This window comes from Saccopteryx leptura, chromosome 1 (genome assembly GCF_036850995.1).
Source record: "Saccopteryx leptura isolate mSacLep1 chromosome 1, mSacLep1_pri_phased_curated, whole genome shotgun sequence".
In the NCBI taxonomy this organism is placed as follows: domain Eukaryota; kingdom Metazoa; phylum Chordata; class Mammalia; order Chiroptera; family Emballonuridae; genus Saccopteryx; species Saccopteryx leptura.
This window is the reverse complement of record NC_089503.1, coordinates 354,099,798-354,107,595: the sequence shown is the minus strand read 5'-3', so window position 1 is coordinate 354,107,595 and position 7,798 is coordinate 354,099,798. Positions and strand designations below refer to the sequence as shown.

The 7,798-nt window shown below is 42.6% G+C and overlaps 1 non-coding gene across 1 annotated transcript; it reads left to right on the top strand.

Annotated features, from left to right (window-relative positions):
• The first annotated feature begins 241 nt into the window (after positions 1-241).
• On the top strand, positions 242-317 carry TRNAV-GAC (transfer RNA valine (anticodon GAC)). Its single transcript has one exon. It is a non-coding gene; the product is annotated as a tRNA-Val (tRNA).
• The last annotated feature ends 7,481 nt before the right edge of the window (positions 318-7,798 follow it).

The following is a 7,798-nucleotide window of genomic DNA, read 5'->3' as shown; positions in this document are numbered from 1 at the left end:
AAACTTTCATGCTTCAATAAACAACACCATGAAAGTGAAAGTAATCCCACAGAATAGGAGAAAATATTTGCAGATCATACATCTGACAAGGGACTTATATTCAGAATACATAAAGAACACTTACTGCTCAGTAATTAAAATACAAATAGGCAAAAGATCTGAATACACATTGTGCAAAGAATATATAAGAATGGGCCCTGGCCAGTTGGCTCAGTGGTAGAGCGTCGGCCTGACATGATGGGCCCTGGCCAGTTGGCTCAGTGGTAGAGCGTCGGCCTGACATGCAGGAGTCCCGGGTTCGATTCCCGGCCAGGGCACATAGGAGAAGCGCCCATCTGCTTCTCCACCCCTCCCCCTCTCCTTCCTCTCTATCTCTCTCTTCCCCTCCCGCAGCCGAGGTTCCATTGGAGCAAAAGATGGCCCGGGCACTGGGGATGGTTCCTTGGCCTCTGCCCCAGGAGCTAGAGTGGTTCTGGTCGCGACAGAGCGACGCCCCAGATGGGCAGAGCATCACCCCCTGGTGGGTGTGCCGGGTGGATCCCGGTCGGGCGCATGCGGGAGTCTGTCTGAATGCCTCCCCGTGTCCAGCTTCAGAAAAATACAAAAAAAAAAAGAATATATAAGAATGACCAAAGAATATATTCAAGTAAGTTAAAAACATTTAAATATGACAAAAAGGTATATACAGTGTGTCTGTAAAGTCATGGTGCACTTTTGACCGGTCACAGGAAAGCAACAAAAGACTATAGAAATGTGAAATCTGCACCAAATAAAAGGAAAACTCTCCCAGTTTCATACCTATTTAGTGCAGTTCGATGTGGGCTCACGCACAGATTTTAGGGCTCCTTAGGTAGCTATCCCGTATAGCCTCTACAGATTCGTCACTGACTGGTGGCCTACCAGAACGGGGTTTCTCCACCAAACTGCCGGTTTCCTTCAACTGCTTATCCCACCGAGTAATGTTATTCCTATGTGGTGGTGCTTCATTATAAACGCGCCAATATTCACGTTGCACTTTGGTCACGGATTCGAATTGAGCGAGCCACATAACACACTGAACTTTCCTCTGTACTGTCCACATCTTGACTGGCATGGCTGTGGGCTGCTCCACTGTATACATGGTGTTACATCATCATCTGTGCATGCGCACATGCTGCCATATCATCCTACAGAAATTGGGAGGGTTTTCCTTTTATTTGGTGCAGATTTCACATTTCTGTCATATTTTGTTGCTTTCCTGTGACCAGTCAAAAGTGCACCATGACTTTACTGACACACTGTAGTATACCTATATATGTATTAGAAGGTATACCTTCTTACCCTATGTAAATTTTCTTTATATGCATGTATTCAAAGAGCTAATTTTAAAAGATTTAAAAGGTGAAAATCTCTTGCAGGACCAAAATTTTATTATATTGTCATTCTTCATAACACTGTTTAATAGAGAATCTTCAAGAATCTATTATAAATTGACATACAAACATTAGAAAATGGTTGTTCGTGTGATTTGAGACTTAGGCACTGCTGAGTATTTTGTAAAATCTGTGTTTAATTTTGTCACCAGAGAATTGGATATTATACAATGCACCATAGAATTAGTCTGACTATTTCTTTCCAAGATGAAGTAAATAGTCCTTAAAGGCCATTGCCTTGAAATAAGTGAGAAAGTTTTAGATGAATGCCACCTTCCCTAATGTAGAGAAAGCATCATGGTAGAATAGGAAATACATTGCTGTTTGTATCAGGCTAATGTTTGAATTCTGCCTTACCACTTCAATCCTATATGACCTTGAGCAAATTACCTTATCTCTTGTAACAAAAGATTCTTCTTATAAGAGGGGGAGTAACTTCTGCCACACCAGTCTCATGAGGGGTTGTAGGGATGCGGTAAGATAATGGTTATGAAGAAACTAATCAAGTCAAGAGATTATTAAAAATTTTGCTACTGCCATGGCTGGTTGGCTAAGTGGTAGAGCATCGGCCTGGCGTGCAGGAGTCCCGGGTTTGATTCCCGGCCAGGGCACACAGGAGAAGCGCCCATCTGCTTCTCCACCCCTCCCCCTCTCCTTCCTCTCTGTCTCTCTCTTCCCCTCCCACAGCCAAGGCTCCATTGGAACAAAAGTTGGCCCGGGCTCTGAGGATGGCTCTATGGCCTCTGCCTCAGGCGCTAGAATGGCTCTGGTTGCAACAAAGCAACGCCCCAGATGGGCAGAGCATCGCCCCCTGGTGGGCATGCCGAGTGGATCCCAGGGGGGCACATGCGGGAGTCTGACTGCCTCTCCGTTTCCAACTTCAGAAAAATACAAAAAAAAAAAAAATTTGCTACTCATCATATGTAGACCATGTATTGAAAACATCCTAAAAGAATAGCTAGATATTCAAGTGTCGGCTTTCTAAAGTTTTCTGAGAAGATAGAACAACTGAGTAGCCATAGCGAATTGTCTCTGAACACATGGGGATACATTGCTCCCTACAGTGTGTAAGCTGATACCTTCATGAAACATGCGAGCTGGCGCTGGCTGGTCAGACATCCAGTTTTCGGATCATGGAGCAGTTCAGAAATACTCAGGGTGAGATTTGAGGTACTTAAATTACTGGGACCTCAGCAATTCACAGTTGTTGTGGCAAATGCACCATTGCATCTTGCTTTGGGAAAATCTGTCATTTCAAAGGCTGGTACAAGAGTAGGGAGAAATAGCCTAATTCAAAGGCAGTTTTAACTCATAACTCAAATTCATGGTTGGAAATGCCCTTTCCACATGTGATCCCAAAGAAAAGGAAAAAGGGGGTTCTTTTACTAGGAAAAGACTGGTAGCACAGAGCTCCCCGGAGTGCGTCCTGAGGGCATCAGAGAGGCAGGAGCGGGAACCTGAGAGAAGCATCCCCATGCAATTTTCCGGAGCATACTCACCCATAAATCTGTGTCTTCAAAGAGGAGTTAAAACTTTTATGCAGTAAAGAGGTATCAGTATAGCAAAAAGTAATTGCTTAATAATTCAGCACAGGCCTTAACCTAAGAAAGGTTTAAAAGTCATTTGTTGGAAAGAGCACTTTATTGGCAGCCCATTTTAAATTTTTTTATTTTTATTTTTATTTTTTTATTCATTTTAGAGAGGAGAGGGAGAGACAGAGAGAGAGAAGGGGGGGGGGGGGCTGGAAGCATCAACTCCCATATGTGCCTTGACCAGGCAAGCCCAGGGTTTCGAACTGGCAACCTCAGCATTTCCAGGTCGACGCTTTATCCACTGCGCCATCAAAGGTCAGGCCTTGGCAGCCCATTTTAATTGGTGATATTATTATCACTTTATGCCAAAGGTTATGAGTTCTCTTTTTTATATTTTCTTTTATACTCAACTTAATATTTTTATGAGACACATTGAACAATATATCATCAGATATTAAATTATATTTTCACCTCTCTGAATTTCCTCACTCCTCTGCTGTTTCTTTTCCCTGGAAAGAATAACAAGAGTTTCACCAACAATAAGATATTAAACAGAGGTTTTTAAAAAATGTTACTTGTCTGATACAGGCTTAGGGAGACTGACTAGAACAGGAACTTGTGTTATAAAGAAAGCAGGGACCGGATGTTCATGATCAATGAGCTTCATATGCACAGAAGAATGACAGATGCTTTAAAAAAAAACAAAAAAGGCAAAATAAACTTAGGTTGCATATACGGAAATAAAGCACAGGAGAGTTGTGGTTTCATCTGTTTTCTGCTGATGAAACCACAACTTAGATAAAGAGCTCAATTTGGGAAAAACGTAATCTAGAAGAAGGGTGGAGAAGGGCCACACAAAAGAAAGACTGTGGGAACAGTCAGGGAAGGAGGCACAGATGGCATTCAGCAGGATTGGCCCAGGAAGACAACAATGAAAATAGACAAAGAGCCACTAGGTAAAAGAACTTGCAAATTTGTATTATATTTATCTACGGAACTAGGATATTTATGCAGATATCAAAGGGAAGTACATTATGGGTTAAATTATTTAAAATTATGTTCTAGCAAATAGACCTACCTAAAACTGCAATATGCTCTTGGAAAGTAGCCATTTCCTGACCATTCGAGTGGAAGATAAATGGGCATCTCTCAGGGACACTGTGGAGCAAGACTGTCTGAAGAACTTTCTGCAGTGATGGGAAAAGGTCTCAGATCTGGCCTGTCCAGACAGGCTGCCTTGGACAGGAACCCACATTGTTGTTCCACTCCAGCAGAAGGGAAGGCAGGGAACACAGCGCGGATGCAGGAGAGTGTGGAGCTGGGGGTAGTGACAGCATTTGGGAGTACTCTTCAGATTGATTGCATTTTCTCAGTGAAATAAGAAACAATCCATCTGCTGAGAGCTGGAAGGGAGAGATGTTGTTGAAAGCACGAAAAAGGAGAATGTGTGAATTAGTCACCTTGAAAAGTGAGAGAGTGACGTAGTTAGGGAAGATTTTAGCTTCTGGATCCCTGTGTGTCTCTCCAAAACCAGTTCTATAAAATGCAGTGATTTCTGGTCTCTCAGGTTTTTGCTCTCCACTCTTCCAATGATCATTTCCTCTGTCCTATCTATCTTTTCCTCCACTTACTCCATGAAACCCTAGATGTTCAAAAGAGCTGTCTATAGTCACTGTTTCCAAATTCTTCTATTTCTATTTCTCTTTCTTTCTTTCTTTCTTTCTTTTTTTTTTTTTTGGCGAGAGAAAGAGACAGACAGGAAGGGAGAGAGATGAGAAGCATCAACACATAATTGCGGCACCTTAGTTGTTCATTGATTGCTTTCTCATATGTGCCTTGACTGAGGGGCTCCAGTGAAGCCAGTGACCCCTTACTCAAGCCAGTGACCTTGGGCTTCAAGCCAGTGACCTTTGGGCTCAAGCCAGCGACCATGGGGTCATGTCTATGATCTCACACTCAAGTAGGTGAGCCTATCCTTAAGCCGTTGAGCCCATACTCAAGCAGTGACTTCAGGATTTTGATTCTAGGTCATCAGGGTCCCAAGCCAATGCTCTGTCCACTGTGCCACCACCTGGTCAGGCTCCTTCTAATTTTCTTAACCCCTCTCTAATCAGTCTTTCCTTACCACCACCCCACTAAAATTTTGTATTGTAAAGTCTGAATATTTATTCTCAGTTTCTTCCCTTGACTTCCAGGATACAAGAGTTTTCTTATTTTCCTTCTGTCTCACTGACTACTCTTTCTGGACATCAAATAGCTAAGACCCTGGACTTCTTTTTTGATCTTCATTCATTCCTTTGATGATCTGATTCAACTTCAAGGCATTAAATGCCATACATATGCTTATGACTCCTAGATTTTGTTTTTGGCACAGATCTGTCCCCTGAATTCCAGGTTTATATGTAACTTCCTACTCAACATCCCCACTTGAGTGTGTAATTGGCATCTCAAATCTAACATATCCCAAGCTGACAACTTTCCTTCTAAATTTACACCACCCAGTCTTCCTCATCCAGGGTTGGTGGCCACTTCATCTTTCCAGGTGTTCAGGCCAAAAGCTGTGTAGTCATCCAGGATTTCTCTCTTTCTCACATTCAATCTGTTAGAATTTTCCCATATCCTTGGTCTATGCAAGGTCTTCCCTGACTGTTCCAGACTGAATATATTCATATCTTGTGCACTCTTGGTCTATGAAACACTTGTTCTGTGATGCATTTAAGAATCCCTGAGCCTGATCAAGTGGTGGCTCAGTGTATAAAGCCTGGGACTCTGAGGACCCAGGTTCAAAACCCTTAGGTTGCTGGCTTGAGTGCGAGCTCATAAGGCTGGAATGAAGGCTCACCAGCTTGAGAATGGGATCATAGACATGACCCCATGGTCGCTGGTTTGAACCCAAAGATCATTGTCTTAAAGCTCAAGGTTGCTGGCTTGAGCAAGGGTTCACTAGCTCTGCTGTAGCCCCTGGTCAAGGCACATATGAGAAAGCAATCAATGAATGGCAAAGGAACCACAGTGAAGAATTGGCGCTTCTCATCTCTCTCCCTTCCTGCCTGCCTGTCCCTGTCTGTCCCTCTCTCTGTCTCTCGCTTTGTCACACACACAAAAAAAGAATCCATGAACATGTGTAAGGAAATAAAGAGAAGCTTTCTCTAAGCAAAAAAAAAAAAAAAAAAAAAAAAAAGTAAAATGACTAATTTGGAAGATTGATAGCAGTTCAACACAGCTAGAGCAAAAGATGTAAGAGGTAAGGAAGAAATACACAGGGGCCAGGGGCCAGATTATGGATAGGAGGCCTTCCTTCTATTACCCAGGTAAAATGTGCCAGCAACAAAGAGTCATTGAAAAGACTTAAGTAGGGGAAACAGCAGATTTGTGATCAAAAGATCACTCCTACAGAAAAATGGAAGATAAGGTAGACAGGACACATGTCTGGAGTAGGGGAGACAGTAAAAAAGGAAAACTATTACAATAGCCTAGGGGAAGATAAGTTCTATCGAGATAGAAAAAGGGAGGGCGAAGCTAAGAAATCTTATAAGTATAGAATCCCTTGGCATATCATTGAATGAGGGGAAAGGAGGGAGTCAAGGGCGATACGCAGTTTTCTGACTTGGGTGTGGTGTTATGGTGGTGCCACCTGAGATAGGAGACAAGAGCAACAAGTATAGAGGGATGATCAGTTTCTGTTAGACTGAGAGTCAGGCCTTCGGAGGTATCCTGGTGAAGACATCCAGGAAGTTGTAAATTTCATGGATCAAGAGCTCTGGAGAGAGGTTTGTGCTAAAGACATGAGTGTAGGAATTATTTGAATACATATCACTTTATGTAGCCTGGGCATTGGAATTGCTCAGTGATAATATGCTGAGGGAGAAGAACAATCCAGGGGTGACATTATAGAAATGCAATGGAAAAGGAGCCCTAAAGATTCAGAACATTTGGGGGTTAGATGAGAAGCAAGAAAGGGTGGTGTCCCAGAAATTAAGGGAGGGAGTTTAAGAAGGGGCATTACCGAGTGAAATGAGGATTATATTGGTCAGATCAGGCTGCTGTAACAAAACACCATAGACTGTGTGGCTTTAACAATAGACATTTTATTTCTCACAGTTGTGGAAGCTGGGAAGGTCAACATCAAAGTGTTTGCAGATTTGATTCCTAATAAGAGTAAGAGACCTCTTTCTGACTTGCAGATGGTGCCTTCTCTCGTGTTCTCACATGGCAGAGAGAGAGAGAGAGAACTCTTTGATCTCTCTTCCTTTTCTAAGGACACTAATCTCTTCATAGAAACCCCAACCTTATGACCTCCCAAAGTCCCTGCCTCTAAAGACCATCACATTGGGGTTAGGGCTTAAACATAGGAATTTGGGCGGGGGGGGGGGGATATTCAGTCCATAACAAGGGTGAAAGGAGTTAGATTTGGCAATCAAGAAGCATTTGGTGGGGCCTGACCTGTGGTGGCACAGTGGGATAAAGCATCGACCTGGAACACTGAGGTCAGCGGTTCGAAACCCCTTTCTCTCTCTCTCTCTCTCTCTCTCTCCTCCCCCCCCAAAAAATTGAATAAATAAAGTCTTTTAAAAAAAATGAAGCATTTGGTGACCTTGGTCAGAACAAATTTTGGTCAAGTTGTGAGTGTAGAAGTCTGCTGGCAAATAAAGGGAAAAGTTGGAAAGCCAATACAATGATCTCAATCTAGATTCCAGAAGGGAGAAAGATAATGTATTTAGAGGGGATGTAAAACTGTTTTAAGATGGAGAGATTTGAACATGATCACAAGCATCTAGAAGTATCAGTAAGAAATAATTTTATAATTTTAAAATACTGTAGAGAAAGGTGATAACTAATGGAGAAAGGTCCTTC